At 34.4% G+C, this 13,332-nt stretch overlaps 1 protein-coding gene across 10 annotated transcripts in view; it reads left to right on the forward strand.

Moving 5' to 3' along the window:
• The first annotated feature begins 2,969 nt into the window (after window positions 1-2,969).
• Window positions 2,970-13,332, forward strand: part of veph1 (ventricular zone expressed PH domain-containing 1) — a 220,293-nt gene continuing 209,930 nt past the window's right edge. For 7 of the 10 annotated variants that reach the window (XR_005634126.1, XR_005634123.1, XM_039757100.1 and 4 more), the window contains exons 1-2: window positions 2,970-3,085; window positions 10,833-10,995. The gene's annotated coding sequence lies outside the window, so the exon portion shown is untranslated. Of the gene's footprint in view, window positions 3,101-4,153; window positions 4,299-10,832; window positions 10,996-13,332 lie in introns of those variants that run through there. The other 3 variants (XM_039757110.1, XM_039757129.1, XM_039757120.1) reach the window with 3 other exon arrangements.

Here is a 13,332-nt window from a genome sequence, read left to right on the forward strand (position 1 = left end):
CTTTGTTGTATATCACAACAGCACAAGTCTACATTTTCCGGAGGCAAAGACATCTTTTAGGTTATCATACGACAACTTCTGTTCAAGTTTGTCTCGATGAGCTTAAGCATTGAAAAACTTCACTTAGTATGTGCAATTAGGACAGCTGCTGCAATACAGAGAACACAGACTTTAACAGTATTTAACGGCAGTTACACACCAATTGATTTATTTGTTTTATAAACAAAAGCCTAATAATAGTAATGATCCAGGGTATCGAAAGTGTTGTTACTCTTTGTAACTTCATATAATCAACAATATCACTTATAGCATGTGATGCAATAAAAACAATAATTTTATTACTACTACTACTAATAATAAATACTACTACTACTAATAATAGTAATATATAAAATACTACTAGTCTAACAATATTAATAATAATATAAAATACAACAACAACTACTACCACTACTGAAAGTGCTCAATAAACTTACTTAATGCAGTCAATACTGGGTCGAAATGAATCTGAATATTTAGATATTTAAAAACTGAACACGGTGAATATATCACCCACACTTATGAATGTATCTAAACTTAATTTTGTCCTTCCAATGACAGCAGATAGCAATAATGCATTAACTAAATCAGTACTGTTAGATACCAATAAAATTAACTAACACTTGATTTCAATTTTCTTTTGTATGTCAAAGTTGGTTGCTTTTCCACAATAAAGCCAATAACTAACCGGTGAGCAAGAGAGCCTGTGCATTGGTGAAATTTACAAAATGTCCTCAATACAACTTCACTCAGAGCGTCTCATATGTTGTCTTGCATTAGCAGCCTTTAACAACATGTATAGGTCCTGTGGTTTATATGGCAGTAATAAATCATCTTCAGCCATGTGACAGCTGGTTACTGTAGCGTCCAATAATATCTGTTAAAATACTCAACATCACAACTACTGCAAATAATGCTGTTGCTACTCCACTGATACTCCAGTAAACCGCTAGCTTTAGAGGAGTGGCAATTGATGTAACAAATTTAGATTTCTAAACACACTGCAAGTGCACTTCTTTATGCCTTGGTTTTTACTTATTTATTTATTTCTGTGCTCCTGACTGGTTGACTTGAAGCTGTCGCTCTGCACATTAACGGAGAATTATCACAACAGGTGACTGCCAATTATTTTTTTTATTTAGTTTTATTGATTTTAGGTGAAGAAAACAACATTCCATACAATCAAGTCAGAATTAACAAACTAGAATTCAATCCCCACACATGAGAAATAGAGGACAAACCACAACATAAGCAAATCTTTAAAAACAAACAAAGAAAGGAGAATGTCCCCGATATAAATGCTTATTCTGAGATTTGATTAATTAGAACTTGTCATATTTTAGAAAAAGTTTTAAACAGATCCATTAAGTGAGAATTTAAAATTTTCCAATTTCAAATATTCTATACCATCAGTTACTGTAACTACTGACTTATAACAGGTGGTTTGGGATTCTTCCAGTTGAGCAGTATGAGTCTACACTAGCTTTAGAGGACTTATAGACAGCCAGTGTCTTTACTCATAAAACAGCAATAACCAGCAGATTCTACTTGTGGACTCCAGAGCTCTGCTCCATTAAGGAGGTTGTCACTGTGTACTGTTCATTAAATGTCAGAGATATTACATGATATGCCCACCTACACTGTGCTTTAAGATTAGGGTTATGGAAGGGTTACCGGACTCATGTCAGGTAAACCAAGCAGCCAACCAATTGGCTGTCCTGCGGAGCTCCTGAGTTGTGGAGTTGCTGAGGTCTGTGCCCCCTGTGCCCCTTATCGGCCCTTTGATAATAGGCCCCATGCACGGTGCGTGATGTGCATATAGGAAAACTCTGATGAGAAAAGACAATATTTATGTGGGCAAAACAGTAATGGGAATGGAAGTACAGCGGAGGAGAAGGAGAGGCAGGCCAAAGCAGAGGTGCACTCTTAAAAATAATGTTTCTTTAATGGCACTACATTGCTCATTGGGTGGTGTAGTTCCCAATAGAACCATTGCTTGACAATGAACCATTTCATTCTAGGAAGAGTTCTTCCCATATGAAATTGGTTCCTTGTGTTTATAAAACTTCCTAATATGTAGAAAAAAATGAAATTTTTAATGTTTTATAATCTACCCAGCAGAAAACTAACAGATTCTGAAAACCTGGACTTAGCCCATATTATTGTACGTAGTGAGAGTCCTTTTAAAATCGTGACCCACTATACTTCATAAATCTGTTATCATCTATCCATGATATTTATGATACCTATTTGCAGATCTAAATAAAACTATTTTTTTCTAGAACCTTTACGTGGAAGAGTTTTTTGGGAATCAAAAATAGTTCCCCTATGGCATTGCTTTGAAGAACCACTGTGTGGATGGATAAAGTAGAAGAAGATTTATCAGGCACATAGACTCCACATAAAAGTGGGAAAGTTGAAGAGACAGAAGAACAAGAACAGGGTTTGGATCTTGTGTGGGATTTTGGTAATTGTACAGCCAATTCTGAAGTGTAATAGCAAATAAGCTGGGTGAAAAAATAAATTAATAAAACTAGTTTTATTTAATCAAGCAGAAATCTGCTCAGTTTCATAGAGTCAATACCAAGTATTTGTAATAGTGAAATAAATGAACAAATAAACCTGGTCACAAGGCAACCTAATTTAAACGTTATCAAATGGCGGTATTTTAGATTAATCATTTTCTGTGGGTTTGTTTTTAAATTTTTGTGTATTTATAAGGACGTGGCCAATGAAGATTTTATTTAAAGTACTATATGAGGGTAATACAAAAAGTAAATAGTCCTACAATATAAGCGGTCAGGTGTTTAATTTTAAAACAGACGGACCCTAAGGCACAAACCCGTTAGGGGGCGCCATCAGACTAAGATTCGTCAACTTTCATGAATGAGACTGAATCCTCGCACTTGTCAAGATGTCATTTAAGCGAATGCTGTATCGGCGGCGAGGTAGATTTTTCCAGGAACGTTTCCTTTAAAAATAAGTGAAATTCCCCTCCAGAAATTTACAAGCTTTGAAACTGCATGTTTCCGCACTTCAGAAACAGGTAACAATGTAAAAGGTAGGCGCTGTAGTTTTGTACTATGCATAGATGTTTACGGAGAACGTACAGTAGTTGGAACAAAAAAGCTATTTGACCGTGTTACCGGATACCTACACAAGCATTATTCCTCTTCGAGGAAACTTATTAGGCATTAAAAGGGTCTGTTCAATGTCGAGCGCTGTTCTTCCAACTATAATAATACAATTTCCAGGCATAATGAAGGCAATGTGTTGCGAGTTTTTAGATATTAAGATGGACCTTGCATTCATTTTTAAGTACATAAAATAACGAATTGTAGATACCAGTTCCTAGTACTGGTGGACTCGCAATTAATGCATTTAAAACTTTTAAAAAGCAGAAGTTCATTCAGAGAAAATTCTATCTATCTATCTATCTATCTATCTATCTATCTATCTATCTATCTATCTATCTATCTATCTATCTATCTATCTATCTATCATAGCCTGATGTTGCATTTAATGAATTCATTTTCTGTTGCTTTTATTGTACTGCTGTCATCTGTTGGTAGAAGACCTGCAAGGATGAATTTTTTTGAGCTATACTGTATATAAAAATATCAGTTAATTTAAACCTGATATCATCTATCTATCTATCTATCTATCTATCTATCTATCTATCTATCTATCTATCTATCTATCTATCTCTTTTCTTTAAAATACATAACTTGCCTAACTATGTGGTATAATTATAACAGTATAGTCGGCTCATTGAGAAAAAAACCCTGAACAGGGTGCTGGCTTATTGTAGTGCATAAAGATACAGTTTTCTTGGAAAAAGCATGATTTAACTTACAGACCAGTAAAAATACTTTGTAAAAGAAACACTGGTGTTAAAGTTAACACTAAACTACCAACAGCATTTACTTAAAGTTTCTTCCTCGGGCTTCCTATTGTTTTGCTCATTTCTATTCATGGCTTCAGTGAGCACAATGATGTAGTGTTACAGCCTTCCTCTCAGAGTAGGCCTGAATTAAAAAAAAAATTCAGTCTGCTTGGGTAGCTGAACCCATCAAAAGACTTATTGAAAAGTCTCAATGACTGTCAGAGACATGGAAACCTGAGCTACAGTTGTAGTGATCATTCTGTAATAATGATTTAATAACTGCTGAAGCTGAAGAAAAATGCTTGCAGGCAGGTAGATTTTCTTGGTCATTTTTAAAAAGACACTTCACATCAGTAGTTGAAGTTATTCACAGGTAATTTGAATATGATGTGTATTTTAAAAATCTGTATGGAAATATCTAAGACTTCTGAGTTTAAATCAAGAAACAATACATTTTTTTCAAATATACCAATGACTCTGCAGTTGCAGTTTGGCCTGTCCTCTGGAATGTGTATTTTGTTCTGTTATGCTGGGAAGAATGAATAGTAAGCTAGGGCCTTCTACAGTTGTGTGCAATTTATGTTATTGAGATAATGTTTAACTGGTAATAAATCAAATAAATGTTGGAAGTAAAGTATTTTAGTTTTGTAATCTGATGTATGCAGCTTTGTTTTTGTATTTGCTTTCACACTGATATTTCCTTGACTTTGGAATTTTTAAATCAACATGGCAAAATGATCTGTAAAGTAAGTATGCAGTCAGCAATAATTCATGAGATAACTATTAGCTACAAGTTATAGTTTGTTTTTAATGCCAGTAAGAACGGTGTTTTGTGGCTAGTGAATTTGTATTATATCTAACTTACTGTAATATTTGTAGACCAATGTGCTTTGTAGAAATTGTAATAATCATGTTTATGTAGTATTGAAACACACTAAGTCAGGAAGGGAGAACATCTGGACAGGAGGCATGAGGCTGTTGTTGGGTAGACTTAGGCAAGTAGCTACCAGAATACCTAGAAATAACTCACAAGTAAATGAGGAGAATCAGCAAACTTCACCCTGACGGTGAATGAGTAAAAGAATCCAACCAGGGAGCTTTTAGGCAACAACACAAATCACTGCATCTCCATGCTGCACATATTCTAAGGAGATTGCTCAAAACTTTAAAAAAAACTTTTACAATATATGGTACATTAACATAGGAAAATTCTGTTTGCTGCTTTATGTAATGTAGCCTAATCTTTACAATCATAAATTGATAATAAAAGACTTAGTGGTCTAATTCTCAAAACTGATAACATTTGCACCTGTGTGTTTATTATAAAATATCTGTTCTAATGAAATATTTTAAAAGAAAAAAGGGAAGGTCTGAGAAACATTGATTTGTTCTGGTTCACCTGGTTCACAAAGCATCTGAATGGTGCCTCAGGGAAAAAATAACTCAGTTATTGAAAATTTTAAAAAAGAAGTGTGACCCATTAGCAGGAGTACAGTAATTAGTTACAAATTAAGACATTTGGAGTTTGACACCCCTGCAGTAGAAAAAGAAACTTTGTGCAGTCAACTGCCAGAAAACATGAGAAATCAGTTGTTTAATTAGTGTTTTAGTCTGTCCTTGCATCCATTTTTAAACACAGTGAAATACTGTTTGGATATTAGATTCCGATATATTGTAAAAAAAAAAAACTACAAAACAATATTTAGATTAACGAACCAAGCAGTTTTCTTTCTATCCTTCTTTTGTTCCTTCGAATACACTTTCAGTTGTAAAGGTATCATTCATTTCTCCTTTCATATGGCCATGTGAATTTGTAAACAAGCATTTTTCTTTTAATCCATAAGTGACCTACTTTAGGTAAATTCCAGCTTCTTTCTTTAGACCAAACTTTGTATGTGTGAAACCCAACAAGGAGTCTCATGATTTATATTGTCTTTTTATTCCTACTTATAAGAAAGAGTCTTTCAATGCACCAATTGACCTAGCTTGGATGAATACTTTCATTTGTAATTACTACATACTGTATATACAACTTTAAGTTCTTTTATAGTGTGCTTATGTGCTCTAGGTTTTAATGCCAACACACACATACAGTCACACACAAATGAATGTATACAAGCCTATTAATCATTGCCTAATGTTTAATTAAGCAACATAGTGTTAGTAAAATATGCATGTTGATTTTTTAAAATTAAAATTTCAGGCAGCAAACCAAGGGTATAAATTCACACAGTATAATTAAAACACTGATTACTTCAAATTTTAGTGTGTAACCCCCTGGTGCATAGTGTAAAACTAATGTCCTAGTGCTCTTAGTCCTGATTTCACTGCTAATTGAGGAGCCTTATAGAGACTGATTGTTCTCCCAGTCTGAGGAGAACTGGGAATTTTCTTTGTATTCTGTTTTTTCTTCCCACAGTTCAAGGACATGTTTTCAGGATGATTTGCCCAATATGTTGCATTATTTAAATATGTAAGCTAGTCTAGTTGCATGCATTCCATTCAGAAATGACTTCTTCCTCCTTTGCACCTGTTTGTAAACTTTGGGTTTTGGTGAAAATGTAGCAGAGAAAACAGGTTTAGAAAATAGTTGGATGGAATTTCAGCAGCACATTATTTATGGATGTTTTTCAGTAATTTTATTATTGTTGACATTTCAGTCTGTGGTGGTTTAATATCTTCAGATTTAATATTTACTTTTTCCCGTACTGTACATCAGTTTTTTTTTTTGTTGTCCTTGAACTTCAGCTGGCTTGCAATGCATAATGTTCAAGCTCACAAAAGACCTCTTTTTTCCCTCCAAAGGAAAGATAAAGGGAGGTGTGTCTGTCTGCTTTGCTTACCTAAGTGCACACATCACTGAACCGTTTTAAAGCTTTTATTTCATGTTCCTTACCATTTCATTCATGTTTTTTGGGTATTACATTTCAGGGTCCACTCATATCTAACAACTAGAATGCTAGACTACTACTGCAGAATATTTTGTATATTGTACATGAGTTAAATTGAATTATTTTTTTCCATGTTTTTATAATTATGGCAAGTCAACTGTTTCAAGTCATGTTTTATTATTTACTGTACTTTTAAATATTGTGGATAATCTATAATAAATTAAAATAATAGGATGCATTAAATTATAATAACCCCATCAAGAAAATAAAAATTTAAAAGCACCATTTTTTGAAATAATGAATATACATTGCATATTGCAAAAATCTTCTAGCATAAATTAATTGTTAGCTGCAGTAATACTATCTGTGATAACTAAATGTGCTCTCCCTACAGTTCTTAATATGCAATGCTACTGGACTGTTTTTGCATATACACCATAACAACAAATAATAATTGCTTGGGGCCAAAGCCTATCCCAGAAGCAGTTGACCCCTAGTAGATATGATCCTTGGACACAGCACTAGCTGAATGCTCACACCTATGCCCACACTCAAAAGTAGCCAATTATGAATTCCAGTTAACCTTATGCGTACGACTTTGGGGATTTGAGGTTACCCATTGGAAAGCATCAAATTGTGATTCTATGCATTTATTTATTTTATCTCTTTGTATTTCACAATAAAATTTGAATATTTCTTTTTTGTTGCGTATGCTGGTTACATTACTGCTTAGGTGAATTTTCCATTAAATTGTAATCGCAGGTGGTTTAGTGTAGTTTGGGCAGTTATGAGAAAATATGGCTAATCCAAAATTACCATATCCTTTTCTCATTTAAACACTATCTGTTTGAAGAGTTAATAACAGTACATATGATGTGCTACAAGTAAAAGAGTGGCAACAGCTCTGCAAGACTTAGTTTGAATCTTGACTCTCCTCTTTCCATATGGAGTTTAGTACTTTACCTCCCAAACATGCAAAAGCTATATTATTGCCTTATGCTGCTGAGATAGGTGGTGGTCACCCATTGATCCTAAAATGGATGGAGTGATTTTAACACTCCTTATCAGAACTGGCCGATGTTAAGAGTTTTATTCCACAGGGGTCAGTGGTGCCGCTGCTACTTTTAATATATATAAATGATTTAGATAGGAATATAAGTAACACGCTGCTTGAATTTGCAGGTGATACCAAGATAGGTGGATTATTAGATAATTTAGAATCGTTTATATCATTACAGAAGGACTTGGATAGCATACAGGCTTGGGCAGACTTGTGGCAGATCAATCAATCAATCAACATTTATTTATATAGCACATATTCATACAAAAAAAATGTAGCTCAAAGTGCTTTACAAAATGAATAGAAAAATAGAAGACACAATAAAAAATAAACAAGTCAACATTAATTAACATAGAATAAGAGTAAGGTCCGATGGCCAGGGTGGACAGAAAAAACAAAAAAAAACTCCAAAGGCTGGAGAAAAAAATAAAATCTGTAGGGGTTCCAGACCAAGAGACCGCCCAGTCCCCTCTGGGCAATCTACCTAACATTAGTCAAACAGTCCTCTTTGTATTTAGGGTTTTCATGGAAGGACCTGATGATGATGGTCACGTAGACTTCTGGCTTTCAGTCCATCAATGTTGGTGCATCATGATGCTTTGAGTAGGTGGTGGTGGCGCAGGCTGCCACCACAAAGAAACCGAAAAAAGAAACAGAAGAGAGAGTAGGGGTCAGTATGGATTTTGGAGCCACTGTGAATAGTTATTATGAAGAATTGAACATACAGAGTATCAGTATTAAGTTAAAGTGAAGTTATAAAAAGGCCATGTTAAAGTAATGTGTTTTCAGCAGTGTTTTAAAGTGCTCTACTGTATTTGCCTGGCGAATTCCTATTGGCAGGCTATTCCAGATTTTAGGTGCATAACAGCAGAAGGCCGCCTCACCACTTCTTTTAAGTTTAGCTTTTGGAATTATAAGGAGACCCTCATTTGAAGATCTAAGGCTACGATTTGGAATATAACGTGTCAGGCATTCTGATATATAAGATGGAGCGAGATTATTTAAGGCTTTATAAACCATAAGCAGTATTTTAAAGTCAATCCTGAAAGACACAGGCAACCAGTGTAGTGACATCAAAACTGGAGAAATGTGTTCGGATTTTTTTTTCCCAGTTAGGATGAAATTTTATGTCAGTAAATGTAAAATATTACACTTAGGAAGTAAAAATGTTAGGTTTGAATACACAATGGGTGGTCGGAAAATCGAGAGTACACCTTTTGAGAAGGATTTAGGAGTCGTGGTAGATTCTAAGGTATCAACTTCCTGACAGTGCTCAGAAGCCATTAAGAAGGCTAACAGAATGTTAGGATATATAGCACGATGTGTGGAGTACAAGTTCAAGGAAGTTATGCCGAAGCTTTATAACACACTAGTGATGCCTCATCTGGAGTACTGTGTGCAGGTTTGGTCTCTATGCTACAAAAAGGACATAACAGTGCTAGAAAAGGTCCAGAGAAGAACAACCAGGCTGATGCCAGGGCTACAGGGGATGAATTATGAGGGTATATGAAAAGAGCTGAGCCTTTTCAGTTTAAACAAAAGAAGATTAAGAGGTGACATGACTGAAGTGTTTAAAATTATGAATGCAACTAGTACAGAGTATAGAGACTGTTATTTTAAAATGAGTTCATCAAGATAATACATTTGGCACAAATATTAGGATGTTTTTCTTTACACAAAGAATGAGAGACGCTTGGAATAAGCTACCAAGTGGTGTGGTAGACAGTAAGACTTTAGGGACTTTCAAAACTCGAGTTGAAGTTTTTTGGAAGAAATATATGGATAGGACTGGCAAGCTTTTTTGGGTTTAATAGACTGTTCTCGTCTAGAGTGTTCTAATGTTTCTAACTTCTAACAATGGATGGATGGATGTATACACATTGACCATGCACAATAACCTCATTCACATATACAGGGTCAATTTAGAGTTGCTTTTAAACCTAAAATTCTTATATTTGTAAAATGTTAGAATCTAAAGTGTATAAAGAAAACTGATGTTGACACAGGGAAAAGCTGGAAAATCCACACAGATTCAGGAACCAAATAACGTATTTGTATTTTCATGAAAGCTTTTTAGACATGGCGGTTCTTACTAAATGAATTTTCAAATATGCTTTCAACATAGTATTTATAATTAACTTAACTTACTACACCAAAAGTTCAAATAATTAAGTGCATGTAATGATTTACATGACTTATATTAGTATAATGTTCTGCACAGCTTCATAAGTTATGTTATAGAAGAGAACTCCAATTCTCATGACCCCTCTATTTTTTTTTCAAAAAATCCTCTCTCTTAGTATATTAATAAAATAACATGACCAATTTAAAGTCTTTCTGTTGTTTCCACTGAGACTTTTGTTTTAATGGTTTACGGTGCAGAAGACTGGTTTAATTTGTTACTAATTAAGTGAACATGCAGGGTTGAACCTGAAAGTTTGGAAACATGTTTGAAATAAGTCATGTAGAAAATGTTTTATAATTAACAGTTGTTCATTAATCAGAAGTCAATTTATTTTACGTTGTGTATTTAAAGACAAGAGTTTCTGAAAAACATGAAAAGAAAACTACAATCCAAATGAACTGCTTCGTTATTCAGTATCAGGCGTCAATTTAATTGAAATAGTTGTTCAGTGAACTGGAAATTAGAGCTGTTGTGAAAATAAAGTCACTTGCTTGCCAGCTTAATGTGATTAATGCCACTTTGTGTTTCACATGAATAAGCACAGCACTGCCAGTTTCTTTTGGTAAGTGACAGAGTGCATCCAAGTTACAGCTCTAGAGTCACAATCTGGAGTACAGATGGGAATTGCATAAGTGGGAAGAGTAGAGGGCTATACACTGCTTCTCAGTCTCTGTTTAACAGCAAAAGTATTTGTTTTTGTAATAAATGGCTGAATGCCTTTTCCTAACATAATACTGTATCTTACATTCTTTTCTGGCTATGTTGTGACAGGTATAACAACAAAGATGCAAAAGGTCATAGTGGCTATTACATTCTGAGCTCATCATCTACATCCTCAATGGTAAAACCTTCGTGAGGCATGCTGAAATCTACGCCTCTTACCTTTTCAAAGCAGATGCCTATTAGAAAGCCAACAGCTCATGTGATAAAGAAGGTCAGTGTACTCTAAACCTGTTCAGTGACTGCTGGATTTGCTCCAGCTGAGTTTTTTCCAGTCTAATTCTCTGTTCAGTTCTGGAAAAAGATGTTATGATGGGGCTTTGATTCAATTAGGCTCAATGTAGTTTTTTAAGTGCTTTTTACTGACTATTGGTTCAGAATGCTTAAAATTAGAACTGCTGCCTTATATCTGTAGGAAGCTGTTTAAATGGTCTGCCTGGCCACAGTCTGTAAAAGGTTTTTATTTTTTCCTTATATTTATGTGAGTTTTCTTGTTCTGAGATTTCCTCCCAAAGTAATGCATGTTAGTTTAATTGTCCAGATGTCTATGATTGTGATTGTGTTATTGGGTTTGTGTCCCATGATGGTCTAACATCTTATTTAGGTTTGCATCCCACCTCATGTCTTGTGTCATGAAGATAGGTTTTGGCTCCCCACAATCCTGTAATCCATTCAGGTTCAGAAAACAGGAATGCTCAACCCATAATTTAAATGCTTTGTTGTAATTTACAAAGAGTAATGGTTTGCTTACATTCTTTTTGTTGTGTCATTGTTTCTTACAAAGTCTAACAACTATAGGTAATTCAGCTCTTTTGTCTCTCAAGCTTTTCTGGTGTTCTGCTCTGCAGTACAGATGTTCCTTACTCATTAACACTTAACCTTTAATTGTAACATGTTGTTGAAATATATCTTTGTTTGTTCTGTAAGGCGCATTATGATGGTGAATTTTATAAATAGTGTGATAAAAGTTCATTGATTGAACTTGTACATCAGAGGTTGTATCCTTATTTTTCTGAGCTAAGTAATAATTTTTAGTGAGGTTAAATATAGTCTTTTGTTACTATGCTAATTTGTTTCTCTTTCTTAAATTTAAAAGAGTTCAGTTTATAAGGAATCTTTCTTAGTGATCATTGGTACATATCAAATACGCTGATGAAGTTCACTCTATGAACAAATGTTGAGTAAAATACTAAGCCAAGGGTAAAAAATGTCCGTGAATCTAGTGGTGTAAATTGCTAATGGTACTGTGCCGCTTGCCAGTATGGAGGAGGGAGAAAAGTGACTGTGCATAATGATAAGGGTTTCAATTATTACTATTTGCATTTCTGACACAGTCTGTGACATATACAGTATGCCATAAAAGTTAGCTAGTATACCAGTAATATTTTCTGATGACCACTCTTTAGCTGTCATATCAAGATGCTACACATCCAGTAAGGATGAATTACACTGTACACCTATAGAAGCTGATCTTAAATGGACACATCCAAGCATTTATTAAATGTCTAAGGAAGTGAAGGCATTGGCAATTCTTTTTTCTTGACAACAGCTGAGAAGAGTTGTGCATAATATAGAAATGTGACTCCAAGAATTTTAACTCTGCTGACCCACTTCTCCTTATTCTTTATAAAGAAAATAGGATGTGTGTCCATGCTGTCAAGAACAAGACCTAGCACCAGTATCATAAAGCATTTTATAACATTGGGAGTTAGTGCCACTTTTATGTCCACTTTTATTTTTCTTGACAAAGGAATAATTGTTGTGTTTTTGAAGTAGATGGGAACCTTTGGCTCTTTCAGTGAGGAATTACAAATGTCAGTAAAGTACACCAGGTTGTTGGTTGCTAGAGGTATTTAAAACATGCCCTGACAGTCTATTAGTACTTGCTAATTTACGGACATTGGCTCATTTAAAAATTGTTCTTATGTCATGCCTGGACATGGAGATGACTGAATCATGCAGTGCTATAGGGACATGCACAGGAGGGATTTTGATATGGTGATCAAAGTGGTCATAGAAAACTTTAAGTTCATCTAGGAGGAGAATAACATGGATAAGATAGGTTACAATTACAATTTGTAATCTATAAGCACTTGTAAGCTCTTACACATTGTACATGCTACCTTAACCCAATTTTACCTTACAATAGCTTTAAATGTTTGTATGAGCTTGTACTTGCATTTTATGTCAGTATCCAGTGCCATATTGCCAACGTGAAATGTGTTAGTGTGAAACTTCAATAAATTATCTTTAGCAACCTCTTAGATCTTATGTTTTGGTTACAAATGTTATTTTATTTGTTGATTTTCTATTGTTTTTCAATAAACTGTTTGATTCTTATATTAGATTTTAGGACATGAGGATAGAAAATCTTCCATTATTCTTTTAAATAAAATTGAGCATAGTTGAATTACTTTTGTGTTGTTTTTGTTGTGACTTTGTTTGTGGAGCGCAATGACATTTTGTGTAGTGGTTGTCTCTGTGTTGCAAATAAGTTAGTGTTCCTGGTAAAACAACATCTACTCTATGTACTTTTGACAATAATTTAGTG

The sequence above is a fragment of the Polypterus senegalus genome, chromosome 1 (genome assembly GCF_016835505.1).
Source record: "Polypterus senegalus isolate Bchr_013 chromosome 1, ASM1683550v1, whole genome shotgun sequence".
Lineage (NCBI taxonomy): Eukaryota > Metazoa > Chordata > Cladistia > Polypteriformes > Polypteridae > Polypterus > Polypterus senegalus.